Genomic DNA, 12,425 nt, shown 5'->3' with positions numbered 1-12,425 from the left:
TATTCAAGGAGGTTTCCCTGATTGCTAAGAAAGAAAACTCTGCGGGAGCATTTTCTAGGGTTCCTGATGCCTTGATGTATGTTGAAGATGTGAGGGCATACATTCACTACACCCTGGAGGATCTAGGCATAAAGGAAATTAAAAGCACGTATCAATTTGTGATACCGGGCAGCTCTGGAACCATCAAGCTAGAATACAAAGCAATTGAGGATATAGGGTTAACCGATATTCTGTACATACCAAAATTCAAAGATGAGGTCATCATATACATTCTAAGTAGGGTTCACAATAAGTTCATCTAGTTGGATCGGCCTTAGATGATCACCAAGGAGGTTATTCAAGCAGTCATTGGCTTACCCAAAGTTGGACAAGAACCTGGCAAGAAAATTTCCAACACTGAGGTTGAGAAACTCACCAGTGCAACTCCTGATAGCAGATCAATGAGGATCAGCATAATCATCGACACTGATGTGAAATTTGCAAGCATGATAATAGGTTATAAGGTAACTCAATCTAATCGATTCAATTTTGTTGCTAGTTCTTGCATTCATGCTGCATATCAGATGTTGAGAAATAATGCAAAATATGATTTATGTGAATGGTTGAGGAGTGAATTGATGTTGAACCTTGGAAAGATCAAGGGAGTTAAGAAAGGAACTTTTAGATACATAAATTTGATTGTTTGTTTAATGCTTTACTTCCTGAATGAGCTACCCAGTTTAGGGAAGAAGTGTTGGGCTCATGACATACTGGAAGGTATGCAAATCAAGGAAGCAATCACTGGTCTTGGTGTCAGCAGAGATGAGAAACTTTGGGGTTATTTCAAAACATTCCAAGAAAGCATGAGGCAGAGGGAGAGGTTATCAAAGAACATTGTGGAAAAGTACTCCACTAATATTTGTTTCATGGTGAAGACCGATGAAACCCTCATGGAAGCAGTTGAACCAAGGACCATATGGGTTATAGAATTTGGATATGAGGTGAATGATAACATTATGGACCTCTATGAAAAAATGATGCTAGATGCCCCATTGGCTGACAGAGCATTTTGGCACGGTAGAAGAGAAGGCCCTTGACATCAAAAGTGGCTTCAACAGGAAGAGAAGGGAGAAGAAAATAGAAAAGATGTCTACATATATACAGTATGTAATTCATAAGATAGACACTCAACTGGGTTTTGGATCCAAACCGACAGTAGAATCGGTAGTGGCTAGTGTTGCAGAAGTAAAGAAGCTCGAAGCTTACATTTCTACCATCACTTATGATTCTAACCCTGAGGATAATGCACCTCTATCTTTCCAAAGGGTACAAAGGAAGAAAGTAGATCAACCACTGGTAGAGCAGAAGAAGTTGGAGCCTAGGATGAGACTTGTTAGAAAGGCGACTAAACCTACTACACTACCACCTCCAACAAGGAAGCCTATAAAAAAGAGAAAACCAATTACATCTACTCTGGCAACCCCAAGAAAAAAAAAGAAAAGTGATGATACTGATCCCAATAAGACCAAAATGACCTGTGTTGAATTAATTGATGAAATTACAAAGGATGGAATGATAAAAAATATATGCATTTATTATGAAGATTTAGAGGATGATGAGCAAAATGAGATTGAAGAGGCAATTTTGTTATACATGGATATATATAAGAAATCCTTAGTAGAAATTTTGAAGGAAATTACTCTATCACTATATAATAAATTAGATGCTAGAAGACTTGATGCAATCAAGAGCGATAGACAAATTAAGGAAGTATAACTTTTGGAAATGTGTGGTTCAATAAACAACAAGGAAATGAAAAGATGCATAGATGTTACAAAAAAATAGTATTTAGTAGCAAACCTCGACAAATAAGCCTAATGATGGGTAGAGTTAATGAGCTAGTAAATGAAACCAAAGATGGTTGGACCAAATTCTTCCAGAAGAATCTAGATTTTTTTACATCTCATGAAGAATTTGTTAAAGCAACAACTTCCACCATCCTGGACATATTTAAAGGGAAAGGTATTTTGGATAGTTCAACTCCAATTTTGACTAAACCAACAGTAACTATAGATATATAGACATAACCAGCAGTAAAGGAAAGTGTACAATCAATATCGACATAAATTATTTTTGAGCAAGACAATGTACATGACATTATGATTATTGTGGATAATACTCCAAAGGCAATAATTGACACTACACCAAGTGGCAAAGGAACCGGTGCTAAAGAAGATAAGGTAAAGGGAATTGAGTCTACACCAACAGTTCATATTGATTCCCTGACAAAGGTTTTGGCAATTGACACTTTTCAAGTTGAGAAGAAACCAGTCACTGAGATGAGTCCAACTGAGTTAGTGATAATGGCTACTTAGAAATTATTAAAGGAGCGACCTGCAGATAAGGAAATAATAGATCAATCAGTTACAGTGTTGCATAAATTAATCCCTGATTGTTAGATTGAGAATGAAGCAATCCCTTTCGGCAAGCTTAAGGAATTAACTATGTACATATCTAACAATTTTCAATCACTGCAGTAGATATCAGACAGGAAGGCATTAGAAAGATTTATTGTGGCTAAGAAAGCCGCCTTTGAAAAGATCATTGAAACAGAGAAAAATAAAATTGAAGATAAACTTATCCTTATTGATAATTGTTTGAAACAATGTACAAACATCTATAGGGTCTGTTGTAACATAAAAATTCTTACAGCAAATGTAGATAGCAAATTAAAGGAATTACATGATAAGGTAGCTAGCATTGCAAATTCTTTTGATGGATTACTTGCACTGACAACATCTTTTGATGGAAAAATTATCCTTGGAGAACCAAATTTTTGCTTTTAATAAGGAGAGAGATAAAATCATTTGGAGAGCAAGGAGTCTTAGAGGATTGGTGAGTCCCAGATTGGATTCACTGGGTGTACATAAAAGAGAGTGTATGGACATGATTGCTAAACCTACACTAGCAGAAGTCAAAGAGAAGGAAACATTGGCACACTTACTAAGTGGACTAGCATCCATATCTGAAACTTTCAAAACTGGATGGGATACATACCTACAGTTGCTGGATAAGGCTGACCCAGAAATTTTGAAGTTAGTCAAGCTCTGGTAAAACAAATAGTATTTATTCATTCTTTTGCTCTGAATTCTTTCAATTCTTTCACCAGTATTTGGCATTAATGCCAAAGGGAGAGTGTATATATTTGAAAAATATCAAAAAAATATCAGACAAGTACATATGGGAAAGACATCAGAATATCAGAAGGAGTGTATTTCTTAGAGGGAGCATATTTCAGTTGAACTGGAAGGGAATCCATTTTTCACATGAGTGTTACCATCAATGCCAAAGGGGGAGATTGTTGGCAATTGACACTCATCGGATTCATTTTGTTGTCATTGATGGCAACAAGATCAGATGGAAGTCATATACCAGCAGACACTAGCACCGACATCAAGTACATCAAGGAAGCCTACATCAAGGAAGATTTATTTAGAAAAATATTTTGTAATTCTTGTGGAGGCCGACATTGAATATCTTTTGTAATGTATTGTAAGCCGACATAAGGCATATTATTTCACTAGTACATTTGGGCCTAATTTCCGATGGCTAATTGTTGGATTTGCGATGACCAAACATTGGCCTTCCGACCAACTTTGCCATCAAAAACTTGTTGTCGGGCTTCCTGATGATGCCATTTGTGTCGGTAGTCCGACGATATAATGAACTCATCTGACGGTGGCTATATTTGCACCCCTCACCACAAATATCGATAGATTTCGGTCGGATATTATGATTTCTCCTCGACGATCGTCCGACATGGAAGTGACGACGAATATACAGCATCCTTGTCAAACATTTCATTAGTTGTCATCAGAATTCCGACGACGAGAGATGATGTGGGTTAGATGGCTTTGCCGTCGGTGCATGAAAGCATTGAACGAGTTCTATTTTTAAAAATTGCATTAAACATTTATTATTTATTTGATTCAGTGTTATTTGCAAAAAATGATTATCAATGATGTTTCCTTTCTCCAAGAATTGTCTAGGATCTTTCTGTCAGATAATATGTAACATCGAATGACTAAATATTTTCTTTACAAATGCTTATTTTATTTAATTATTATATGAGTGTGAATTAAAATTTATATCTGTACGGAAGCAAAACATACAAGATGAAGAGTCATGTGCAAGCAAATTTCCTAAAAGAAAGCAAGTAGGCATTATCTTGAATGACATGGAAACAAGCTCATTAGCTGCCTAGAAGAGAGAAATTGGAGAATGGCAAAGGAAAGTGTTTATGGGTGATATATAGATAGAGAGTATGCAATACAAACAAACAATGTCTGGAGTGTCTGATGTGACGTCTATAATTTATGTCTGAAGGGACTAACTAGTTTTGGAGTTCCTGCGAAACCTATTGGGCCACGCTTGGGAGGAAATCAATGTGTTCATGCAAGGAGCACCTTTTTTCTATTATGAGAATGATGCTTTTGCACCGAACGATATTTGGAAGTCAATATCCAAAAATTTCTATAGTGTGGAACCAGAGTTGGCGGACTCGAAGTAATTGTCAACTTTCAGAAGACCAAGAGGTTATGTACACAATCTCCCAATAGAAGGGTGATTTCAAGCATTACCTCTCCCCCCCATGACTATTCAGGAAGCACTTCCTCAAACAAAGGACTATTAGGCTCCATGGGATCAAAGAAAAAAATTGAACCATAGAATCTAGACAATGTGGTGGTGTCCTTCGTGAAGAACTCTGCACTATAATTGAAAATTCATGAGGGAAACTACAAGATAGTGAAGAGAAATACAATCTTGAAAAGTGGGAAGAATGGATCTTGGTTTGGGTGGGGCCAAGTTAGGTGGCTCCTCTAGAGGTTGACGTGATAGAAATCATATTAGGATTTGAAAAAGATCACACTCGTGGAACTTTGTGTGCGAGTGATGGATTGCAGTGTTTGGGTAGTGCATTCCAAATAGATACAATTGCATTCCAAATGGGTAATGTCTTGATTGAAGACTCTTATCCTGATGGCATGCAACTGTATCTATTTGGAATGCATTACCCAAACACCGCAATCGATCACTCGCACATGAAGTTCCACTAGTGTGATCTTTTTCAAATCCTAATATGATTTCTATCTTGTCAACCTCTAGAGGAGCCACCTGACTTGGCCCCACCCAAACCAAGATCCATTCTTCCCACTTTTCAAGATTATATTTCTCTTCACTATCTTGCAGTTTCCCTTGTGAATTTTCAATTATAGTGCAGAGTTCTTCACGAAGGACACCACCACATTTTCCAGAGTCTATGCTTCAATTTTTTTCTTTGATCCCATGGAGGACAATAGTCCTTTGTCTGAGGAAGTGCTTCTTGAATAGTCATGGGGGGGAGAGGTAATGCTTGAAATCGCCCTTCTATTGGGAGATTGTGTACATAACCTTTTGGTCTTCTGAAAGCTGAAAATTACTTCGAGTCCGCCAACTCTGGTTCCACACTATAGAAATTTTTGGATATTGACTTCCAAATATCCCTAGGTGCAAAAGCATCATTCTCATAATAGAAAAAAGGTGCTCCTTGTAGGAACACATTGATTTCTTCCAAGCATGGCCCAATAGGTTTTGCAGGAACTCCAAAACCAATTAGTCCCTCCGGACATAAATTAGAGACGTCACATCAGACACTCCAGACATTGTTTGTTTGTATTGCATACTCTCTATCTATTTATCACACTTAAACACTTTCCTCTGCCATTCTCCAATTTCTCTCTTCTAGGTAGCTGATCAGCTTGTTTCCATGTCATTCAAGATAATGCCTTCTTGCTTTATTTTAGGAAATTTGCTTGCACATGACTCTTCAGCTTGTATGTTCTGCTCCTGTATAGATATAAATTTTAATTCACGCTCAGATAATAATTAAATAAAATAAACATTTGTAAAGAAAAGATTTAGTCATTTGATGTTACATATTATCTGACGGAAAGATCCTAGACAATTCTTGGAGAAAGGACACATCATTGATAATCATTTTTTGCAAATAACACTTAATCAAATAAATTAAAAATGTTTCATGTAATTTTTAAAAGTAGAACTTGTTCAATGCTTTCATGCACCGACGGCAAAGCCGTCTGACCCACACCATTATCCATAATAGAACAAATCAATATAATAGGCTATTATAAAGAATATATACAAAAATATGAAAGAACATTAAATAACCAATACAAACCCATAAACCATTAAATAGTGAAAATAGATATAAATTTGAAAATGTCTCCCTATAAACACCACAACCATAACCAAAACAAAAAAAATTCTTACCCACAAAAACTAAGTAGCTGGTGAGTTGCAAGTCTACAACATCTCTCAGATGATCAAACCATTTCTTAATTTTATTCTTCTGATTAGTCAATGGATTTAGTTGCATGTACAAGTTTTCTATTTGAAGCCTTTTGTTTCCCTATATTTGAGACTTAATAAAATTCTTGTGAGTAGGAAATTGATTCAGGAGCTACGTGTGAAGAATTTGGCAAAGTAAATGATGACAATCAAACTCAAATTTTATCTATCTTGAAAGCCTTTTATCTTGATGGCATTAAATTAAAGTTCTTTCTCTATTTTCTGGTGATCTCTGGAGCAGAGGTTGCTTTGCATCAACCTGGGATACATTTAACTGGTATTGTATCTGTAGAAATATGTATCCTAGGACGATGCTCTGCTCCACCAATACCAGATAGAAGAGAAAGTACTTTAATTTAAAGCCATCAGGATAAAATGCTTTCAAGACATATATTAGGTATAAAAGGAAGCCTACCCTGTGAACAGGCAATCAAGCATTCATCAAGAATTGAAGAAGAAATCAACTTAATACAGATATTTAATAGAGGAGGTATTTAATAAAGATATCATCTTTTAAATTAAGAAATGGGCAAGAGATTAAGAATACAAATCTTCCATATTGCACAGTTCAAGGTATATTAAAATCAATTTAAAGTGTATTCATTTAGGGACCTTTCATAAAATATTCTCAACTTACACATCATAAAAGGATCTTAAAATATTCATTGTTTATAATGACAAGAATTTAGTTGTTACATACACCTTCCTTTACTATTTTAAAAATATCATCGACCAAAATATTGTGCAACAGTAGTATGGAGTGCATTTCATCTATTTTATGCCTAAATATTTCATCATATCACTTTCTTTTCAAAGGGGACTGATCGATTGTGGTGTTTGGGTAATGCATTCCAAATAGATCCATTTGCATACCATTTATCTGTCTTGATTAAAGACTTTTATCCTGATAGCATTAAATTAAAGTTCTTTCTCTATTTTCTAGTGATCTCTGGAGCAAAGGTTTCTTTGCATCGACCTCAGATACATTTAACTTGTGTTGTATTTGCAGAAATATGTATCCTAGGATGATGCAAGGCAACCTCTGCTCCACCAATACCAGATAGAAGAGAAGGTACTTTAATTTAAAGCCATCAGGATAAAATGCTTTCAAGACATATATTAGGTATAAAAGGAATCCTACCATGTCATTTGAAGGGGTCTACCTACAATTCAAGTGATCTCTTAATTATAAAATCAATTCAATTCCAAGTGAACAGGCAATCAAGCATTCATCAAGAATTGGAGAATTCAAGTTAATAAAGATATTTAATAGAGGAGATATTTAATAAACATATCATCTTTTAAATTAAGAAATGGGTAGGAGATTAAGAATACAAACCTTCTATATTGCACACTTCAAGGTATATTAAAATTAGTTTAAAGTGTATTCATTTAGGGACCTTTCATAAAATATTCTCAACTTACACATCATAAAAGGATCTTAAAATATTCATTGTTTATAATGATAAGAATTTAGTTGTTTCATACACCTTCCTTTAGTATTTTCAAATATCATCGACCAAAATATTGTGCAGCAGTAGTATGGAGTGCATTTCATCTATTTTATTCCTAAATATTTCATCATACGACTTTCTTTTCAAAGGTGACTGATCGATTGCGGTGTTTGGGTAATGCATTCCAAATAGATCTAGTTGCATACCATTTATCTGTCTTGATTAAAGACTTTCATCCTGATGGCATTAAATTAAATTTCTTTCTCTATTTTCTGGTGATCTCTCAAGCAGAGGTTTCTTTGCATTGACTTGGGATACATTTAACTTGTGTTGTATCTGCGGAAATATGTATCCTAGGATGATGCAATGCAACCTCTGCTCCACCAATACCAAATAGAAGAGAAAGTACTTTAATTTAAAGCCATTGGGATAAAATGCTTTCAAGACATATATTAGGTATAAAAGGAAGCCTACCCTATCATTTGAAGGGGTCTACCTACAATTCAAGTGATCTCTTAATTATAAAATCAATTCAATTCCAAGTGAACAAGCAATCAAGCATTGAAGGAGAATTCAAGTTGGTGCAGGTGCATTTGGAAGACCAAAGGACTCAATGAAGCCATTAAAGACTTTTGAAGGTCTTAGGAGTGAAGAGCCAATCAATTATGATGTCTAAAGGGGGCATCCTTAAACAACACACGCTAAGCTTTGACTGCTTAGGTGTGTTGTGGGCCCATTCCTTCCCTTGATGTCCCTTCCCATCCATTTCCATTATAAAGACAATCACCGTTAGTATTTGAATTCAAACAGTGTTCCCACATTTGATTGCATAGAACAAAACAAATGGCATAAGAAACTCTCATCTACCTCGTGCTGTCATAGAATACCTCCCCAAGGAGATATTCTCATGTCCTTTCCTACTTTATGTTGTCGATGAAATACATAAGCGTGCTCACAATGCAGTCAATGCAACAAATAGATTTCCATTTCAATTAGTTTTATTTGCCAACGTACTCTCTACTTGTGCAAAAATGGGAGCTTTGGAATAGAGTATGGGCTTCCATCAAATAAAAAGGTAAGGGCAATTAATATCAGATGCTTACGGTTGGAAATGCTCTATTTGACATGTTTGGAAAATGTGGAAGTATAGACATGAAAACGCATGAACTGTTTGGTGAGATGCATCAAAGAAACACAATCTAATGGAATGCTATGATATTAGGAAAAGGTCCTAATAGAATCCCCAACTAATTAATCTAGAGAAAGATATAACTAAAGAAAGAAATTCAATCCTCACCACTATGGTCTTGAAGGCTTTTAAGACACTTGGATTCCTATTTTGGCCCGCTTTTCCTTGACCCTATGTTAAGATAGAAAACTAGTTTGAGAGAATCTATTGGGTGGGAAATTGTGTATGGTTGCAATTATTTTCATGCATGGAAAGTGATTTAAAGTTTGGACCAATAGAGGATAAGTATTTCTTGAACCTTTGAGGACATGTGTAGAGCACCGCATGGATGTTTCTCCATTATTGAACTCTTTGAATATGTAATTAAATTATTTTTGGTTGATCACACAGTAAGTGTGGTATTTGTCTTTTCGATATGTTGTGGATAATATTATTCAAATATGGAATTTTTTTTATGCTATATACACTATGTTTTGGATTGAATTTAGGTTAGCAAAGAGGTAATGGAAGAATAAAAGAGGTACACAAAGGAAGAAGAGTAAAATAGGTGGTTTGGGATAGAGGTTACAAGTATATATGATAATTCGTATGGATAATTTGTTGTCTATAAAGAGGAAAATAAGCTATCACAACTTCAACATGAATGAATGCCTCATCTACAGAAGCAAAAGGTACCTCTAATGGTTTGAAAATTTGTCAAAATAGTTATGATATACCAAATAATTGAGTGGAATATCCTTTAGGTAACTAATATTATCTTCAAACTATTTATTTTGATTTTCATCATATATGGACATAATTGCCCCACCTTTACGAGATAACTATAGGAGATAATTTATTACATTTAAAAGTCCATCATAAATAAATTAATTATACATGCTATGTGAATGTTTACTATCACAAATTGATTTTAATTCATTTATCTACATGAATACACTCTTTATTTATTAGTTCTAGGAATGGATCACTCACATGGGCAAATAAAATGCTAGGTTTGAGAAAAATAGTTAAGAGATTGGATATATTTTTTTATATTTTCCAAATGGCTTGAGTATAATGATAATATAATTTTTAAAATAGGTTTATATCACTTTCCTTTGACTTGGTCATGGAAGATCATCTAAACCCCGAATGCACCTTCATCTTTAAAAACATGTAGTTTAAGGTCAATCATTTATATCTATCTTATCAAACATTAGAAATAACCATAGAAATAACCCTTTATCCTTTCCATGTGCATTTCCCTTGGTTTTCGTCCCATTTTTTCTTTATTTTATTCAAAACAAAATTTATAGATGTCTCTACTTGTCTCTCCATTCATTAATTGTTTGGGATTTTCATTCCATTCACCAAGGTTGGCATCTATTCTAAGACTCTGTGTCATGGCCAAGCTAAATGATTTGACTCTAGTTTCTTTCCAATCTGGTCACCTAGTAGCATGTGAAATCTATCTCTTCCTAATTATTATTCTCTCTATCTTGTTAATGACCATTTCATTAATGAATCCTTCCTCATAATTTTGGACAAGTGAGACAATGTTAGCTCGAGGAATCTTTTCAATCCTCTTTCAAGATTCTTTCCCAAGTAATAATCTTGCATATTGGAAAATAAGTTAGGCTTCTATTTTTCCAAGCTAATCTTCCTTATAATGTTTAGATTTACTCTAAAGTGCTGATTGTGACTCATGTTTACTACTCTTCCTATTAGTCTCATTCAAATATCTCCTACAAAAATATGGAATGATTACATTTATATTTTATTTGTGTCTCCTAAATATCCACAAAATTTGGAACAATAATACAATTTTTTAATAATATTTAATTGTAAAAGAAAGGATGAAAATGGAACTAAACACTATACATAAATTAATCAGGGTTAAAGGGATAAACTAGGATCAATTCATGAAGGATAAACTAAGATCAATTCATAAACTAGGATCAAGAATTGAAGGAGAAATCACTATTGAACTTACTCCTGTCTCATATAACCCTACGTTGGCTAGGCCCCACAATAATTAGAAGATCCTAATTACTACTATCCTAAACCTTGCATTGACCATCACAATTTCACAGTGAGTTGAGTTAATTAGTCCATTAGCGAGATTGGGAAAGAGTTTGGTATTGAGTTAGGTGTTGGTGGAAGGTTTAAGGAGTTACACTATCATCATAATTAATGTTAGAGAGTGTTGTGTGAAGAAGAATGGCCACGAAAGGAGTGACTGTCCTAGCTAAGTGCTTGAGACTATCACAAAAAGTGAGTGTTGCAGCAGTGAATCTTCCTTTGACCTTTGTGTGTTTGGGAGGGTAAAGACCCATGGTGGTATATGTTGAGTGGTTGGGAGGGTAAAGACCCACATATCAACTATCTACTTTGACATCCTAGGATGGTGTCCACCTACTCTAAAACCTTGTGGGCACTCTCTATCTGATACTAACATATACATAACATGTGTCTCTCATATAACCCTATGTTGGCTAGGCCCCACCATAATTAGAAGATACTAATTACTAAAAACACTAGATTATCCCCTAAAAGGTTGTTGAGTCATAGAAGGCCTAGCTTGATAGCCCTATAGTCTCTCATACCTAAAATGAGAGACTTTTCCATAGCTGGTTACAAACTTCTCTCATGCCTCTTGTGTCCTCCCATGTACCTCCCTTTTCATAAGAGACTTTTCCATAGCAACCCTAAATTCATTTGGATTGGCCATGTGTAGGAAAACTAAAATTTTGGGCTTTCTACCCCTAATGAAATAATTGACAAGTAACTTGTCTTGAATGTAATATACAAACTACAAGAACTCCAAAAACTAACTCTCATATTGAACCACTATGAAACCTTATTATGTAAATTGTGAAACTCATCTATGCATCTCTATCAATTTTTTTTTGAAATAGAGCACACTTTGAAGCACTCCAAAATGGTATCTAGAGAGGGTTTCTAATGTGAGTTGGTGCATTTTATCCTCCCAGTACCACAAGGTGGAATCAAGTCCTCTCAAAAAGTTGCATTGAAAATTATGCCTTTAAGTTGCTCACATATAGATGCAACCCAAAGCATAAGTCCAAGCTAAGTAACCAAGACTTAACCTCAACCCCATTTATGGATCTTAAAAATGTAGAGGATTGGAGATGAAGCAACTCTTGAATATGATCTTTTGGCTCATGATATGTTGCTATAGTCTATACCTCTTGTATTTATGCATGATGAGGCTAGGTAATGTGTATTCATCAATATTCTATCTCCTCTATGTGTGTTTCCCAAATTCAAGGCGAACTCCTAATAAGCTCCCAAGATGCAAGTATATGCTCCTCTACTACAAGTGGATCCTCATGGCTTGTAAAATTTGAGGTCCATACTCGGGCTACTCATCTTGGTGAAAAATCTCAAAGTGA

The sequence above is a fragment of the Cryptomeria japonica genome, chromosome 10, assembly GCF_030272615.1.
Source record: "Cryptomeria japonica chromosome 10, Sugi_1.0, whole genome shotgun sequence".
In the NCBI taxonomy this organism is placed as follows: Eukaryota; Viridiplantae; Streptophyta; class Pinopsida; order Cupressales; family Cupressaceae; genus Cryptomeria; species Cryptomeria japonica.
The sequence above is the reverse complement of the archived record's forward strand: the minus strand, read 5'-3'. Positions refer to the sequence as shown.